This window comes from Oryctolagus cuniculus, chromosome 3, assembly GCF_964237555.1.
Source record: "Oryctolagus cuniculus chromosome 3, mOryCun1.1, whole genome shotgun sequence".
NCBI lineage: Eukaryota > Metazoa > Chordata > Mammalia > Lagomorpha > Leporidae > Oryctolagus > Oryctolagus cuniculus.
In genome coordinates, this window is record NC_091434.1 from 131712143 (window position 1) to 131731010 (window position 18868).

General features: G+C 44.7%; 1 protein-coding gene and 1 pseudogene across 7 annotated transcripts in view; one reads left to right on the forward strand and one right to left on the reverse strand.

The window, feature by feature from the left end:
- DOCK4 (dedicator of cytokinesis 4) overlaps positions 1 to 18868 on the forward strand; it is a 520558-nt gene that overhangs the window by 190812 nt on the left and 310878 nt on the right. The gene's annotated exons all lie outside the window — the stretch shown is intronic.
- LOC127491809 (myb-related protein B pseudogene) lies at positions 833 to 17353 on the reverse strand (annotated as a pseudogene).

Here is an 18868-nt window from a genome sequence, read left to right on the forward strand (position 1 = left end):
AAGCCTGCTGCACCAACAGTGTGCTCCACCACAGCCGCCTTGTTCTCATCTCACAAATTTTGTGCTTTCAGTGTGATTTAGAAACACTTGGAAAATGCCAGCTCATTTTTTAGCTGCATTTATTTACTGAGGCAGTGTTAACACTGCTAAGTGTGTGCTATCCAGTTGGCTTTGGACAGTGGTTTGCTTTGTGTAATTCTATGTGTGGTTCAGATTTCAGACTCCTGTCTTTCATGACAAAATGGGTACAATAGAGACTATTGTGTGAAATAAGCCAGTCTCCAAAAGACAGATATTATATATTTTCTGGGCTTTGTGGTAACTAAATATACAGAGTACAAAAAAAGAAAAAAGTAACATATATGAGTGAAATTGACATTGTGAGATTTCATTATTGTTTATAGTCCTTCTCTACTCTTGAGGAACACTGGTTTTGCTAGTTGTACTACTTGACATACTTGTTGAATTCTTTATTTGGTGGAGGGTTAAACTTGTGATTATAAAGTAAATTGAAAATATGTCATTGTAAAAATTAAAAGAAAAATATGAATGGAAGGAGGAGGGAGTGTCGTGTGGGAAGTATCATGTTTTTTTTTTTTTTTTTTTTTTTTTGAAACAAACTAGTTTATTCTTTCAAGGAAATGAAACAGCAGGGGCTGAACTAGGAAAGAGGCAGCCCTGGCCACATTCTATGCCCTAAGCAGGGGTCTGAGATGAGGCCAGGCCAGACCAGGGCTCCATGTGCCACTGGGGAGGGGACAGGCCCCAGAATAGGACTTTGTTCTGTTAGTAACAGGAGCCACCCGCAGCTGCACCTGCCCAGTGTGTGGCCCTTCTGCCCCGACCTGAGCAGTCTGGGAAGGGGCTGGCAGCACCTGAGGGTGACTCTCACATTTGCACCCCTGCGCCCCCAACTCCTGTAAACAGCAGAGCAGCTCACGGCCCCCAGGCCCTCAGGACGGTATGAGGATCCGAGACTTATGACTGGGTTTCAGGCGGCCCAGAAGCTGCCAGGCTTTCTCCTGCATGAACAAGTGGTCCCTGGTGCTCCCACAGGCCACCGTGGATCGGGCACCACAAAGTGGCCTCAGGGCTTTGGGGCTGGCCCCGCCTTCTCGGGCTTGGCCTGGAGGAAGTCCTGGTATAGCAGGCTGTTGTCCTCTTTGATTCCAGACAGGATGTGGCTGGCAGAGCCAGAGGGGATGCTGATCGGCATAGCCAGACCCTTGGGCATTGTGGACATCACCAGCTTCATGTCCTCGTCCACAATGTCAAGAGCCTAAGACTTCCGCACTTTCTTGATGGGGCTCCGCTGCAGCCCAGGCTTCCTCTTCTGCTTCTCGGGCCTCTGGTCATCCTCAGCAACGAGCTGGATGCCAGCCTCGGAGCACAGCACCTCCTTCAGGTCCTCCTCCAGCTGCGGGGTCTGAGGCAAGGGCTTCAGGGGTCCGTGCTTCGCCAGGGCGTCCTTGAACGGGTTGGGCGTGCAGGGAGTGTTGTCCAAGGAGTACTTCTGATCTGTGATCACAAACGCGGCATGCCTATGGCGCAGCGGCGTCTTATCCCGGAGCAGGGGCGTGGTCACCGCCACCTTTTGGCTGCACACTGGGGTGGACGTCAGTGAGGGGCTCTCGAGCTCCAGGGTATCCTGTTTGTTCCAGAAGTTTAGAAACTGGGAGGGCGAGAAATGCAGCGTTTAGACAGGCGTGGTCTCGGGTGTGAGGCTGTTGCAGTCCAGAAGGACAGACTGGCACTGCTCTCCGTGATGGGGGGACGGGGCCACTCGCTACTTCTTCAGCCACTTGAGCACCGAGTGCGGAGTGCCAGCGCCGGAGCCCCTGATGTCTGTGCTGGGGAGATGGGGGTCAGCTCACGCCAGCTACCGCAGCTCAGGCGCGAGATGGCGTGGCCGTCCAGGAGATACTCGGTCACCTGGGGCACCAGGCCTGCTGGCTGGCTGGGAGGGTGTCAGTGCCTGCTGCTGGGGTGGTGCCTGAGGCTGCACTGGGCTACTGTTGACGTTGCCCTCTGTGGATTGCTCCTCGGGGAGGTCAGATTTCCTCAGGTGGCACCAAGCATCAGGGTCCGACTCGATCAAGTCCAGGGCCTCCAAGAAGCTGGAGCCCATGGCAGAGATGAGGAGGTTGGCAGCCTCCACCACCCGCTTGTAGGGCAGGCTGGTCTCCAGTGGGGAGCCCTGCTGGTCCTGGCACTTGGAGAATTACTGCAAGGGCTCTGGAGTGTGCACACTGTCCGGCTGCACAGGGATGAGCTCCAGCTCGGCAGAAGGTGCAGTCGCCGCCTGCTCCTTGCTGCCTTCCTCCGCCTTCATGGCAGGGGGCGCCGGGGGACCAGCCGGTCACAAGACCGCCCTGGCCTTCTGCAGCCTGGGCACTCTGGTGGCTGTCCTTGTTCTCGAGCTCCAGCAGCAAACACACAGGTTTGCAGTCTTTGGACTCACTCAGGAAGCCTCTCGTGTCCACTTTCCTTTTGATGGTGGAGTTCTAGTGAGCCTAAACAGCGTTGTCCATCCCTCCCAGGCAGCATTTTGGCGATCTCAGCCCAGCGGCTGCCCAGCACCTTGTGGGCCTTGAAGATGATGCGGTCTTCCCAGACCAGCAGGACTTCTTCACCTCAGGGTTGAGGTGGTTGTGCCAGCGCTCACGGCACTGCTTCCCCAGCTGGCCCTTCAGGTGCTTGGGGATCCGAGTCCACTGCTTCATGCTATGCTTTCTGACAAGCTCGATAACCTTCTGGTCCTCCTCTTTGATCCAGGGCCCCTTGACAAGATCAGGATTCCAAGCTCTCAGCCACCGGTACTGGCATTTCTGGTCAGTGTGGTTAGGAAAGTGGCTGGCCAGGAACTTGTGGTCTTGCTGTCTGAACTGCCTCACCAGGGCCCTCAGCTGCTCATCCTCCTCGTGAGTCCATTTGACCTTGCACTTGTTGTCCCTCTACTCCAGCATGTCTGAATCCGTGTCCTGGCATTGCAGCTCATCCAGATCCTGTCCATTCGTCCACTGAGATCCTCCTCCCGCCTCCCCGGCCCCAGCTGGCTGAGACCAGAACGGGGGCCAGGACAGGGTCAGGACAGGGACTGCTTAAGCCACTCTAGGCCCCCAGGCAGCAGTCTGCAGCATCCAGTATCATGCTCTTAAAACTGTTAATATGAAATTTGTTCCCTTTATATAAATTTTAAAAATTAAAAAAAAAAGACTTCCAGCTTAACTGTTCAAATCCAACATGAAATCCCTTCCCAGCCTTCTAAATATGTGTTCTCCTTAGAAAACAGGTTTCTGTAAAGCCTGCTGTTACACGCCCAAATGCTTGTTTACTCTTCAAAGGACATCTTATTTGCTTTCTGCAAAACCATGATCCTGGCCCTCTATACTGGTCAACACGTATCTGAAGCTAGCATTTGAATTAGAGATGTGATATGCTAGTACCAGAGTCCTTAAACTACTAGTCTCCTTGGCAGATGTAATGGTTTACTTACTTAACTGTTTTGCTTATATTAAGAAAAGAAATTTTTCAAGTCCTTCTGAACCAGAAAGTTACATTTGCAATGATCTAGACATTTAATTCCTTTTTGAAATATTATAACTAATTTTCATAAATGTTTAGAAAAATAATCTTCATACTGTTTCATATCAGTCATATTTCTCACAAATAATTTCTTTCTGTGATACATCAGTAGTTGACTCTCACACTTCCAAGGATTGTGTGGGAATCAGATCAGTTCATTTTAGAATCTTCTGTCAACAAAAGCAAACCACTGAGTGAGTGCAATTACCATCTCCATTAACACAGCTGTCTGTTGGAACTAATGAATTTCCTTGTAGGTTCAGGAGTGACTGCAGGCTGACATTTTAAATTATCCAACCAAAGTGACAAGTTCTGTCATTCAAATTATCAGAGAAATTCAGTGGTTAATAATAGTACTCATCTAATATGAATTTGAGTTTGCAAAAGATTTTGCAAACACAATTGTTGGTGCTAGGCTGAACATGAACACTGCCTTAATAGGGGTTATTTTCCCTATTACTTTTATCCTTTGAGGATGCTTAAGGTTTTCATTTTTATAAAACAGCTTCATAGGCAAGAAATGATTCCATGCTACATAATATGAGAAGTTAAAGTGCTCTTCTTTCTCTGGTGGTTGCCAGGTGAATTACATGGACTGCATGTGGGACATGGGTAGATGTGTGTCCACACAGCAGTTGTGTTTGAAAGGGTGATGTTCCCTGGGAGCAGCTGTTTAACCTTTCTGTACCTGAACATTCAAAACGATGTGGCACAGGACCAAGGAAACGAGCAAGCACATCTCAGAACTCGGTGCCAGAAACCCAGTGATGACAGGTTCTTCAAGGGCAGCCGATGCACAAAGAGAAAAGAGAGAAAACTCAGAATGCACCTGGCTTGCAACATAATATGGTAGGACTAGCCCTGCTAGGTAGCTGATTTACATTTCAGATAATTAATAGGAAAATACTAGCCCCAGCAGTACCATGTTTAAACAGATACAGAGACATCTAAAAAAGAAGACGATCACAACCACATGAGCAGGATTGAGCTGCAGTTTGATTTGGTGTGAAATGGATGCCAGCCCAATGGGTGAAAGGAACCCAGGGGGACAATTAGAGTGTGTGGGGGAGTCAGTGTGACTGACTGTGCCAGAGAATGGAGCACAGCTGTTTTGCTGTGTGGACAATGATCCAAGGTGTTCATTCAGTTGATCTGGATCCTTTTTTCTGGGTTTCAGTTTCTCCCACTTGATTTTAGCTATGGGGTGATTTCTTCTAGCTAGATCTGTTTAAAGCATCATCACAAAATAACATTTCATCCAATCACTTGTACTTGTGACCTTTACTGCTAAGACCAAGCATGCAAGATGATGTAGTTCTGTGTTTACAATGGTGGGGTAGCAATTTCCAAGGAAGCATCAGTTGATCCTTTTAAAAAAAAGATTTTATTTATTTATAAAAATTTATGTATTTATTTGAAAGGCAGAGTTACAGAAAGGCAGAGGCAGAGAGGGAGTCTTCCATCCTCTGGTTCACTCCCCAAACAGCCGCTTTTGCCGGAGCTGGGCTGATCCAAAGCCAGGAGCCAGGAGCCTCTTCCAGGTCTCACATGCTGGCTCAGGGCCCAAGGACTTGTGCCATCTTCTACTGCTTTTCCAGGCTATAGCTGAGAGGAGGATCGGAAGTGGAGCAGCCGGGACTCAAATCGGCACCCAAATGGGATGCTGGCACTGCAGACGGCATATTTACTCACTGTGCCACAGTGCCAGCCCTTATTTATTTATATATTTATTTGAGAGGTAGAGTTACAGACAGAAAGAGGAAGAGACAGAAATAAATGTCTTCCATCTGCTGGTTCACTCTTCAAATGGCCACAAAGGTTCGAGCAGGGCTGATCTGAAGCCAGGAGCCAGGAGCTTCCTTTGGATCCCCCACGCATGTGCAGGAGCCCAAGCACTTGAGCTATCCTCTGCTGCTTTCTCAGGCCACAGCAAGGAGCCAGATGCGAAGAAGGGAAGAGGAGCAGCTGGGACACAGTGGTGCCGCAGGTGGAGGTTTAGCCTATTACTCTACAGCACCAGCCCACCATTCGTCCTATGGATGCAGGCTGTGGCTTCCACTCTCCCAATGAAATGCTTCACTTTTGGAAAAGGAGTACATTTTCAAAAAGTTCTAAGAAGATACAGGAACACATGCTGTGACCTATTAGGATCTCAGCCCTCAGTGGATATGGACTTTGACATAGTCCTTTGGGCCTTCTTCAAGTTAATTTAAAAATAGTCAGTTCACCAGTTCCTGCACCTTCTCACCCTCCTGGGATCTGTGCTTTATGCTCTGGTGATGCTCATCTACTGACGGCTCCCTCTTTCTTTCCCTTCTCTCTGGCAATCCTAGTCCTCATTTAAAACTCAACAGGTGGGGCCAGTGCCGTGGCACAGGAGGTTAATCCTCTGCCTGCGGCTCCGGCATCCCATATGGGTGCCGGTTCTAGTCCCAGCTGATCCTTCTCCAATCCAGCTCTCTGCTGTGGCCTGGGAAAGCAGTAGAAGATGGTCCAAGTGCTTGGGCCCCTGCACCCACATGGGAGACCGGGAAGAGGCACCTGACTCCTGGCTTGGGATCTGCACAGCTACAGCCGCTGCAGCCATCTGGGTGGGGGTGGGGGCGTGTGAACCAACAGAAGGAAGACCTTTCTCTCTGTTTCTCCCTCTCAGTGTCTGTATACCTCTCAAATAAATAAATAAAATCTTAAAAAAAAAAAAAAACACACACTCAACAGGTGTCATCTGTGTCATGGAAGCTTTGTCATTCCTCTCCCAGATTTGTCACTACTGCTTCTTCTGCATACTGTTCTGGCCTCATGTTGAGTCCTGTCCTTCTCCAACCATGTAGTTTCATGTCTCTTCTCCTTCTCTAGGCTGCAAGATTGGAGAAAGGTCTATGATTTAGTCACTTTATCTTAGCATCTGTGCCTGGTACTCAGACTAGTGCTTTAGAAATGATCGTTGAGGGGCCAGCATTGTGATGCAACAGGTTAAGCCATTTTCTGCAATGCCAGCATCCCATATAAGTGCTGGTTCTAGTCCTAGTAACTCCATTTCTGATCCAGCTCCCTACTAAAGCACCTGGGAAAGCAGCAGAAGATGGCTCAAGCATTTGGGCCCTTGCCAACCTTGTGGGAGACCATGATGGAGTTCTAGGCTGCTGGCTTTGTTCTATCCCAGCCCTGGACATGGCAGCCATTTGCGAAGTGAACCAGCAGATGGAAGATCTCTTTCTCTGTCTCTTCTTCTCCTGTCACGCTATCGTTAAAATGAAATAAATCATTTTTTAAAAATGAATGTTGAAGGGAAAGAGGGACAAAGTCCTATTTTTTTTCCCCTGCCTTCCTGAGCCTTGTACATTTATGGCTCCTTATTATCAAATATTTGGGGCACAGCTCAGCTTCTTAGCACACATGTGTTCTGCTTATTTTATTTTATTTTATTCCAAAGATTTATTTATTTTATTTGAAAGGGAGAGGCGGGGGGGGGGGGTCTTCCTCTGCTGGTTAACTCCCCTGATAGCTGCAACGGCCAGAGCTGCACTGATCTGAAGTCAGGAGCCAGGAAACTCCCCTGGGTCTCCAACGCGGGTGCAGGTTCCCAAGGACTTGGGCCATCTTTCACTGCTTTCCCTGGCAATAGCAGAGAGCTGGATCGGAAGTAGAGCAGCCAGGACTCGAACCAATGCCCACATGGGATGCCAGCACCATAGGCTGAAGCTTCACCCACTATGCCACAACATCAGCCCCATCTGCTTATTTTAAATACATTGAGTAAAGCTTTCGCCATAATGACAGAAGCCAAATGAGGTGACTCTGTTTTGATTGTTTGCTTCCCGACTTAATGCAAATGATTCTTCATTTAAGCTCATTGAAGTTAGAATCCATAAAGACATGAGTAAAGGATAGTAGCTTACCTATAACACAAAATTCCTGTTAGTATTTAGAGGTTCAGAACTATAGAATTCTATGAGAATGTCAATTTTCTCCAACATATTTGTGAGGTTGAATTATATTATTATCATTTTCAGTAGTTGCCCCATATTCTAAAGTGCCAGTGAAGAGCAAATGAGTTCGTCTAAGCTGATGATGATGACCTTAGCTGGCTGCACTGCTTCTGTGTTAGAACTGCATCCTGAGCAATTTTTCTGTCTCCTTCAAGACCGACCTCCCATCCCCAACCACTTTGAGTTGTTTTGACCCTGTTTAACTTGACCTTTTGTTGCATTTCTAATATAAGTTCAGTGTTTTGGAATGAAGGTGACAAGGATGGTAATAAGCAAGGGAGCTGAAGTTCTAGAACGTGGATAGGAAATTTTTCTGTAAATGCTGGATAGAATTTTAGACTTTGGAAGGACAAATAGTCTTTGCGGCAACTGCTGTACTCAATTCTGCCATTATAGTGCAAAAGCAGATACCGACAGTACATGAATAAATAAACATAGTTCCATTTCAATGAAACTATTTGACAATATAACTTGAATTTCATGTAATTTTCATATGTCACAAATATTACTGTTTTGAGTTTTGCCTAAACATTTCCAAACATGAGAAACATTTGTGGTTCAGAGGCACAGGCTTACAAAAACAGGTAGTGGGCTGGAGCTAGTTGAGGGGTATTGTTTGCTGACCTTTGTTCTAGGGGACAGGTATAGAGGTGGTGATGGAGCCCTTACTAAGTACCTTCTCATGTTAGATAATGTGCCATGTGTTTGACAAAGTTCTGATAACTAGTTTGGTAAGGCAATCTGATGCTTATACAAGCACAGAGGTGGGGCCAGCGCTATTGCTTAGCAGGTAAAGCTGTCTCCTACAGTGTTGGCATCCCATATGGGCAGCGGTTCAAGTCCCGGATGCTCCACTTCCAATCCAGCTCTCTGCTAATGTGCCCGGGAAAGAGGTGGAAGATGGCCCAGGTCTTTGGGCCTGTACCCACATCCGAGACCCATAAGAAGCTTCAGGCTCATGGCTTCAGATTGGTTCAATTCTGGCTGTTGTGGCTATTTGGGAAGTAATTTAGTGGATGGAAGACCTCTCTGTCTCTGCCTCTGCCTCTCTGCAACTCTACCTTTCAAAAAAATAAATAAATCTTTAATAAAATAAATAATTAAAGCAAAAAGGTGAGCACAATGAGAGGGCTTGTGTGGTTTTCATGGGTGTATCAAGAAGTAGCACTTACCTGAGCTTTGGGTTTGGAGAATATATAGATTCCTGTATAGAAGTAGGCAGGGGAGGGAGCAGGCATTGTGGCACAGCAGGTTAAAGCCCTGGCCTGAAGCGATCGTTTGAATCCTGGCTGCTCCTCTTCTGATCCAGCTCTCTGCTGTGGCCTGGGATAGCAGTAGAAAATAGCCCAAGTCCTTGGGCCCCTGCACCTGTGTGGGAGACCCGGAAGAAGCTGTGGCCATCTGGGGAGTGAACCAGCAGATGGAAGACCTCTCTCTCTGTCTCTACCTCTCTCTATAACTCTGACTTTCAAATAAATAAAATAAATCTTAAAAAAAAATAAGTAGGCAGGGGAGGTTTACTGTGGAAGTAACATTCTCTTTTGAATATGAAATTAACTAGGCAGTGAATGGGGTGAAAAGGTGTTCCTACAGAAAGATCACCTAGGCCAACTAAAAGTTAAGAAAGCATCATGAGAAAGAGTAGCTATAAGATTCTCGTGTGGTTGATGGAAAATAAAGGATGATTAGGGAGCTGGCCCGAAACAAAGCCACCACCTGTGTTAGGCCACTGGAGATGAGAACTTCATCTTATAGTCATGAGGAGTCATTGAAAGCATTTTTATGGAGACATATGATTGACTCAGTTTGGGGTACATCATTGTTGGCATGGACCCCTGAATGGAGGAGGAATTGGAAGTGCTGAGATAGGAGGCAGCATTAAGGTGACTGAAAAAGTTTTATTGTGCTGGTGGAGTATGTTATCTTCTCCTTGCCTAGACTGATAACTAAGTACTGTGAACTAAGAATAGGAGGGCAAAAAATCTCATCGTTCTCACTGCTAGCAAAGCTCAAATGCCCAGCATACTATCTACTGTATAAAGCAAAAGTCAGGTCTGTTTCTATGTTTGTCCTCATCCAAGGTATCTGTGAGCTTGTGGTAGTCTCACAGGAATGGAGCTTAATTGGAAGCTCAGTGAGAGCTTGGGAAACTCAATGAGGATAGGGTAGATACAGTAGCTTTTGAAAAAATCCATTGCTGGACTCTAGCTCCCAGCACAGTCCCAACGCATGATAGGTGCTGAAGGAACATTGAGGACTTAGCTTATGTCAGCATTTGGAAGACATCTGTGCTATCATCAGTGCCACTAAATACTTTAGGTTGGTCTTCAAAATTTCTGTTGATTAGTGCTTTCTCAATGACCAGCTGTGTTATGCAAACCAAGTTTCTCAACTTGGAAATTTGGTTATTTTGTGTGTATGTAATAGCATGGTAATGAGGAAGGAGCTGTCCTTTTCAAAGAGTTGTGTAGGTTATGATTTAAAAGGTAAAGCATTTAGTTAGGAAAAGTTATGTATCATTTTGCTGATTACACACCTTAAATGACTAAGAATTTATTAGCAGTATTTTTCATAAGAGCCTCCAATATGAAAATAACCAATGCTTATCCATATACAATAGAGGAAGATCTTGTGTTATTTTGCGCAGAGGTATGTCAGTATCTTTTTAAATTTTAGAAGAATCATTCACTTTTATGTGAAGAAGCTAACTGAAAGTCAAGTTTTCTGAAGTTGCAATAACAATAGCTTTAGGAATGATGCCCATAATCTAGGTCAACCATGATGATGGTTTGACCAGGTTGGCATTGGTCAAGTGTAGGAAGTCACCAGACTCTGGAGGTATCGAACAAGGAGAAGACAAGATTTGTTGATGGTTGGTTAATGCAAGTAAGAGAAAGGAGGCACAGCTGACTCATAGGGTTTTGTTCTGAGCAATCAGAAGGATGCAGCCGCCATTTCCTGAGATGGCAGGCTGACAGTTGAAGAGATTATGGATTGAAATTTCATGTTGAGTGGAAAAGGAGTTTAGGATTTCAGTTTGCTAGAGGTATTAAATAAGACATGGAGTATACTAAATGTACTATAATTTGGAGTGCAAGGGAAAATGTCTTGCCTAAAAATATAATTATTTATAGCCAGCAGGCATTGGAAGATCCCTTGTGACACTTGAATTATGCAATCATTAAGCTTTTAGGGCAAACTGATTACTTTTATAGAGTGATTGTATTAGGAAATTTAAAGCACCGCAGCCTTGACTGTGTCTCTTCAAAGACACATACCTAAGTAGTGTGAATGAAAGTAGTCAAAATGAAAAACAACTCACATGTGCATGATACACATTGCCTTGCCACTGAAAGCTGTAAACAAAGTAGTTTGGGAAGGAAACCTATTGACCAGCATTTATGACTGATAAATCAAGAAAAAGAGACAGTTTTCTGGACTAGTATCATTTAGTCTCCTGGTTGACAGTTTGCAACATTAATTATCAAAGTTTTAGTCTTTTAATGACATGAAAAGAGCTAGGATACAGATTAAAGAGTAAGTCTGTCTTTGAGAATTATTTTTGTTAATTCCTCCCAGACATATCACAAAATTGATAAGTAGAGGGTGTTCTTTGAGGATTTTCAGCTTGCAGAAATAATGCTGCACAAGTAATATGCTACTGCCATGTAGGAGGTGGAGCACAGAATGTCCCTTTCATTAGTATTCTGCTGGTTACATTCCAAGGAGAAAGGTCAAAAAAACAAAGGAACAGAACTCCTTCACTATTACTTATTTAAAGAATAGTAGAGTGCATAATAAGCTAAGAACTCTGATCTAGAAGGCATATGATGTCATCTGACATTGAACTTTCTTCCATAAGCTTTACCCCATGAGAAGTCAATGATGTGTCTTCATGAAGGACAGAGCGACTTTGCCCATGAGCCAGCCTGGTTTCCTTGGATGCTGTTTCTAACCTGAATGACAGAACATTGAGTCTTAAGGGGAAACAGAGGCCTTTGTCGAAGCTTTCTGCATGAACTCAGCACCAAGACACTCCACAGCTTCAGTGCTATGTCCAACACATCCTTACCTCTGCTTCATGGACTGGCTCTGGAAAACCTGCCAAGAGGCTACTTAGAAAGGTCCTCTCTGTGGTAGCAGCTGAACTTGAATTTCTGGGGCAATTTGCAGGCCTTTAGCTTCAGGTGCTTGGTAGGAATTATGACCAATAAATCACAGAGGTTGGAAGTTGAGAGAAGAAGCATTTCATTAAGGAAGGATTTCTTGTTGTTAACTCCTTACCAGGTGCTTTTAGGAAGGATTGTAGAAATGGTACATTGACAGCTCACATTTAATTGCCTCCCAAGGGTGCCAATCTGTGTGCCGATCGTCCCCGTGCCCTCGAGGGAGCTCGTTCTCTTCCAACAGCACCTATAAGGCATGGACTGCTATTACCGTGATTTTACTTGTAGGTAACAAATTGTGCATCAGTAGCAGGAATGTCATTTGAACCTACCTCTGCAGAAGCCTGCATCATTGTCTTCCTCATCTCTCTAGTGTCTGTTCCCTTCTTAAGTAACAGTGATTAAGTTGGGTCGTCTATCAGAAGTCTCAGGGTTGAACCCTCCTGTGTGGTGTCACTTTCAAGCTGATGTCAGGCAAATGGCTTCACTTGCTTGGGCCCAGTTTCCTCATCTATAGAATACATATAATAGGGGCCAGTGCCGTGGTGCAGCGGGTTAATGCCCTGGCCTGAAGCGCCGGCATCCCATATGGGTGCCGATTCAAGACCCGGCTGCTCCACTTCCAGTCCAGCTCTCTGCTGTGGCCTGGGAAAGCAGTAGAAGATGGCCCAAGTCCTTGGTCCCCTGCACCCACCTGGGAGACCTGGAAGAAGCTCCTGGCTCCTGGCTTCAGATCAGCGCAGCCATTTAGGGAGTGAACCAGCAGATGGAAGACCTCTCTCTCTCTCCCTCTGCCTCTTCTCTCTCTGTGTAACTCTGACTTTCAAATAAAATAAATAAATCTTTAAAAGAATACGTATAATAATGCCAACTCACAGATAGTCGCTGTGAGGAGTGAAAGTGAGAGATTGTAGATACTGCTGGGTCAGTACATAGAATAATGTGCATTCCATGGCAGATGTTTCATAAGCATTTAATGAGTCAGTGGTTCTAATGTGCTAAGCTGATACCATTGCAAATCGTGGGGAATGTGGCTAGGGACAGAGGAGATGCTGGTGAAGAGGGGATGGCAAAGTTTTCTGTTCACAGCATTTCCCCCACTGTCATGGCACAGAACAGCTTCAGAGTCCATGGAAAATGGAGTTAAAAGATGATGCGTATAATCCATGAATTTTTTTGAAGCCGCCTCAAACGAGCTCAAATGTGACCCTGCTAAAGGCTACTGCTCTTTACTGGCTTAAAATATTTACATGAATTACGGCCGGCACCACAGCTCACTAGGCTAATCCTCCACCTTGCGGTGCCGGCACACCGGGTTCTAGTCCCGGTCGGGGTGCCAGATTCTGTCCCAGTTGTCCCTCTTCCAGGCCAGCTCTCTGCTGTGGCCCGGGAGTGCAGTGGAGGATGGCCCAAGTTCTTGGGCCCTGCACCCCATGGGAGACCAGGATAAGTACCTGGCTCCTGCCATCAGATCAGCGTGGTGCGCTGGCCGCGGCGGCCATTGGAGGGTGAACCAACGGCAAAAAGGAAGACCTTTCTCTCTGTCTCTCTCTCTCACTGTCCACTCTGCCTGTCAAAAAAAATATTTACATGAATTAGAAACATTAATATTAAAGTATTTATTTTAATAAAAGAAACATTTAATATGCCCTTAAAATGGTGTCGGATCTTTTTCTGCTCTGACCTGTGTGAGTGGTGGGTGTCTAGTGACTTATTAGAGATTTTTATTTATTTATTTTGATAGAGTTACAGAGAGAGAGGTGGAGATACAGAAAGAGAGAGAGAGAGATCTCCCTTCTGCTGGTTCATCCCCAGATAGCCATAATGGCCAGGGCTGGGCCCAGCCGAAGCCAGAAGCCAGGACCTTCTTCCAGGTCTCCCATGTAGATGCAGGTGCCTCAGCGTGTGGGCCATCCTCCAGTGCTTTCTCAGGAACATTAGCAGTAAATTGGATCAGAAGCAGAGTAGCCAGGTCTTGAATCAGCACCCATGTGGGATGCTGGTGTTTCAGGTGGCAACTTTACTGTCTATGCCACAATGCCTGCCCCTAGTGACTTATTTTAACTGGGAATCTGGAAGGTGGGCTCCCCGGGATGGCCATGATTACAGTATTTACTCATTTTTTGTTTCTAGTCTGTGTTCGACAAGTGGGAATGGCTTGGAAATCTTTTAAGGAAATATTAGGTTAGAACTCCCCATGTATTAAGTAAATTAAAAGACAGACTTTAAGGAAGCTTTTGAAAGATGAGGGGGAAATAGCTTATAGAGTAGTCATGGAAGAATTTATGGAAATGACTGGCTCCTTTGTGGGTGATATAAAATGCTTACGCTGGCAGTCAGACCCACCGAGTAGATCAGTCTAACTTGCCTGGTGGATTTTCTCTGCATTGCAAGTAGCTTAGGGACTTTGTGCATAATGCATATGTGTGAGAGCTGTGTATGAAATTCATGTATTACTTCTGTCTTTTTTAGTCTAGTCAAAAGCTAAACAGGTGCTGATTTTTACTTATCATTTGTAAATGTCTGCCCTTGTTCTTCACCTGGGTGTAGGCCCTTAGAGAATAAGTACCTAGTCTCGTGTATATATGGTCGACACATACTCATATCCGTAGTACACATAAATCTGTATCTTTGAGATTCACCTTGCTATATAGAACACAGGCAAGAACCGCTAAGTGAATTTCTGAACAGACAACATAGATTTGCTGAAATCTGTGTGCTGAAGCACTTGATAGTCACTGGTGGGTATTTCTTAATTCTTTTTTGTGCCTCAGGTTAAAGGACTGATTTAGAATAGAAATAGTGTATTGGCTTTGGGCATCGGCTGTTGCTCTCTGCATGTTCTCTGGGATTTGTCTCCAAACATGAGTTAGCCATGGCAATGAGCCTTCTCCTATCTCAGTTGACCTCCACCTTTGTTCCAGATGTATTATTGGACCTCCAAAACTCAGGTGCTGTCTCTATCCAACCTGGGTTCTAGGCTATTGACCCCGGAACCTCTGCAGATCTGGCAAGACTATGATTCTATGTTCTCAGCTACTGTCTTCTGCTCTGTCAAGTAGGAGAGACTGTCTTTTATTAGGGATTGAGGGGAACCTAAATGCAACTTATTAACTATATGAGGCTGCCATTTCTTTATTTTATTTTATTTTATTTTTTTCATAGGCAGAGTGGACAGTGAGAGAGAGAGAGAGACAGAGAGAAAGGTCTTCCTTTGCTGTTGGTTCACCCTCCAATGGCCACCGCGGCCGGCACACTGTGGCCAGCGCACTGTGCTGATACAAAGGCAGGAGCCAGGTGCTTCTCCTGGTCTCTCATGGGGTGCAGGGCCCATCCACTTGGGCCATCCTCCACTGCACTCCCAGGCCACAGCAGAGAGCTGGCCTGGAAGAGGGGCAACCAGGACAGAATCCGGTGCGCCGACCGGGACTAGAACCCGGTGTGCCAGCGCTGCTAGGCGGAGGATTAGCCTAGTGAGCCGCGGCACCGGCTGAGGCTGCCATTTCTACTCCGCTTTGGCTGCTGTTACTGTGGCAGGACCTCCGGAATACCACAGACCAGTGAACACGGGTCGCTTTTCCTTGAAATTTCCAAACCCATCTGGAAATCTGTACTCAACCTCTTCCCCTACTCCTGGGTCTTGACCCCAGTAGAAGAGCAAGCAGATCCCATGTGTGTGTTTGTGTGCCCCTCTCTGACTTACCTCTTTCATTCTTCTTCTTCCCCTTCTCTTCTTTTCTAAACTAAAAGAGCTTTTTCTCCTTCCTGTGAGGAAACCCTTGGGTTTACAGCAAAGCTATTCTCCAGAGTCTGGTTTCTGATATTTAAAAGAAGCTTTAGGAATTTTGAAAACATGTCTGCCAGCAAAGCCAGGCTCTTGCTAATAATGAAAGCCTTAGGCTTTCCTAATGGTTGGAAAATAAGCAAACCTGTTTGGGAAGTAAAACACTGAGCATTGTCTCCTTTGTTCTGCTGTCCTCTTGAAACAGTGCTGCTGCTTCAGTGGGAGGCGTAACAAGTCACTGGGAATGAAAAATACAAGTGATAATATGCAAGCATCCAGTTGTAGAGTCTCATGTGGACCAGTACCAGTCCAAGATGCCCTGCGCCCTGACACTTTCCTGCTGATGGAGAGTGTGAATGACAGTGTGGAAGGGAGGGGAGAAGCAGTTCTAACTCTTTTAAACTATATTTCTGTATAGGGCCAAAGTCTTAAGGATCTGATCTCCAGAGATGATGTTGTTCTTCCAACTTTTCCATTTCCCTGGAGGAGAGATGAATTGGAGAACAAAGTAGAAATACTGGAATAATGATAGAGAACATTTAAGGAGTTAGTGTAAGACATCCCAAGTGAACGTCAGGATTAGCTCATGGTTCACCAGGGATCCGATGGTCATAAGATTTAAAAGGGGCATGAAAGGCCGTTGTGATTTGTAGCAGTCTTGCCATATCATGTTGATTTGAATCCCTTCATTACCTAGCTTCTTTTTTTTTCCCCTTTGAAATATTTATTTATTTATTTGAAAGGCAGAATGACAGAGAAATAGGGAGAGATCTGCCATCTGCTGGTTCACACCCTAAATGGCTGCAAAAGCCAGGGCTGGGCCAGGTCAAAACTAGGAGCCAGAAACTCCATCCTGGGCTTCCATTTTGGGGGCAGGGTGCTGCTGCCTTCCCTGGCACATTAGCAGGAGACTGGATCAGGAGTGGAGCAGCTGGGACAAACCAGCACTCTGATATGGGACACCAGTTGTAAGCATTGGCTCTTGACTCACTATGTTTCTTTACATTTTATAAAAGATTTTATTTATTTATTTTTTTCTACAATTTTTTAACTTTTATTTAATGAATATAAATTTCCAAAGTACAGCTTATGGATTACAATGGCTTCCCCCCCATAACATCCCTCCCACCCGCAACCCTCCCCTGTCCCACTCCCTCTCCCCTTCAATTCACATCATGATTCATTTTCGATTCTCTTTATATACAGAAGATCAGTTTAGCATACATTAAGTAAAGATTTCAACAGTTTGCTCCCACACAGAAACATAAAGTGAAAAATACTGTTTGAGTACTAGTTATAGTATTAATCTCAATGTACAGCACACTAAGAACAAATTTGAGAGGAGAGTTACAGACAAAGAGAGGGAGAGAGAGAGAAAAAGATCTTCCATCTACTGGTTCATTCCCCAAGTGGTGGCAACAACCAGAGCTGGGCCGATCCAAAGCCAGGAACCAAGAGCTTCTTCTGGGCCTTCCATATGGGTGCAGGGTCCCAAGCACTTGGGTCATTTAACACTGCTTTCCCAAGCCATAGCAGAGAGCTAGATTGGATGAGGAGCAACCAGGACATGAACCAGTGCCCATATGGGATGCTGGTACCAATGATGGATGCTTAGCCTACCATGCCACATCACCAGCCCAAGTTTCTTTACGTTTTTTATTTTTCTACTTATGAGATACAAGTAACTCTGGGGTATGGAAAGTAGAATCCATTTCAACCTATTTTCTCTGTCATATGATCTTACCATACATGCTCTTAGCTTTGAGGTACTGAAGATGTGTCCATTTAGCCAATAATTTATCTTCAAAGAGTGATTGACGTTTATCCATTTTTCCAAACAGAAATATAAATTCAGAAGCTTGTTTTCCAGAAGGCCAGAATGCTGCAGACTAAATTAAGGCTATCAGGAGTTGGACTGAGATGGTTGTGTTGTTTGAATGGATAAAAGGACCCACCACAGCCAGGGAATAGTAATGAGACTGGATTTTTTTCTCTCTCATTGTCTATAACTCTACCTGTCAAATTAAAAAAAAAAAAAACACTATACTTGCATGTTTCTGCTACACAGCTTCAAACAGAAGGAAGGAAAGGGATTCCCTATAATAGTTGGTATTTTTATCTCTGCAGTTTCAGTTGTCAATTGGAATTTCCTGGTGTAGTATGATGTAGTCACACATTTAACTTTTAGGTGAACAAATGAATAAACCGACTTTCTTAGTGTCCATGTTCTTAGGAAGAACTCACTGCAAAATGCAGAATTTTTTAAAACTTGCCTTTTGTAGTAGGCAAATTCGCTGTTTTAGATTCATTGAAAAGGTTAAAAATGAGAAAATATTTATTAAAGAAGTCATGAAACTCTGATTTTAAAATAGTCAAGAATTATCTTAATTTTTTACTAAAATTTCACTTGGCATTAGGAAAGATGGTATGATATTTATTTATTTTATATTTTACAAGAAGATGATAAATACAGAATTTTTAAAGACATTTTGGAGAGTTGATGCCCCATGTTCAGTGCTTTTTTCCATTCACTTATGTTTAGAAATAACTAAGTTATTCATTTATAGAGATTGCTTTTTAACTTTAAGAAGCTATTACAACAGGGTGGGCATTGTGGTACAGTGGGTTAACCTACTAATTGCGATGCTAGTATCCTATAACAGCATGCAAGTTCAAGCCCTGGCTACGCCACTTCTCATTCAGCTCCCTGCAAATGTGCCTGGGAAGCAGCAGATGGTGGGTCAAGTGCTTGAGTCCTGCCACCAATGTGAGAGACCCATTGCCACTTCAGCCTTGTCCAGACCTGGTTCTTGTGGCCCTTTGAGGAATGAAACAGTGGATGGAAGATTTCTCTCTGTCACTCTTCCTTTCAAATACACAAGTAAATAAATACATTACATTACATACACTACATTAACCTATATTTATTATTGATAGTGAATGTTTCCATGAACTGACAATGCTTTGTAAGCTATAACTAACATATGGCTATTACTAGAGGCTGTAATACAAGATACTTTTAGTTATAGTCATTATATTAGGAGAAAAATTCATACACATTCTTTTCATATGCATGTACCTTTTTCTAGTTGTACTTGGGAATTTGAGTTCCTAATTCTTTGATTGTTGGTTTGTTTGTTAATGGGGATTATCTGCAAATTCCTACACACACCAATGTAAGAACACTTCCTACCTTCAATTTAATTTTTGTATAGTGGCTGGCGCCACGGCTCAATAGGTTAATCCTCCGCCTGCAGTGCCGGTACCCCGGGTTCTAGTCCCGATTGGGGCGCCAGATTCTGTCCCCGTTGCTTCTCTTCCAGTCCAGCTCTCTGCTGTGGCCT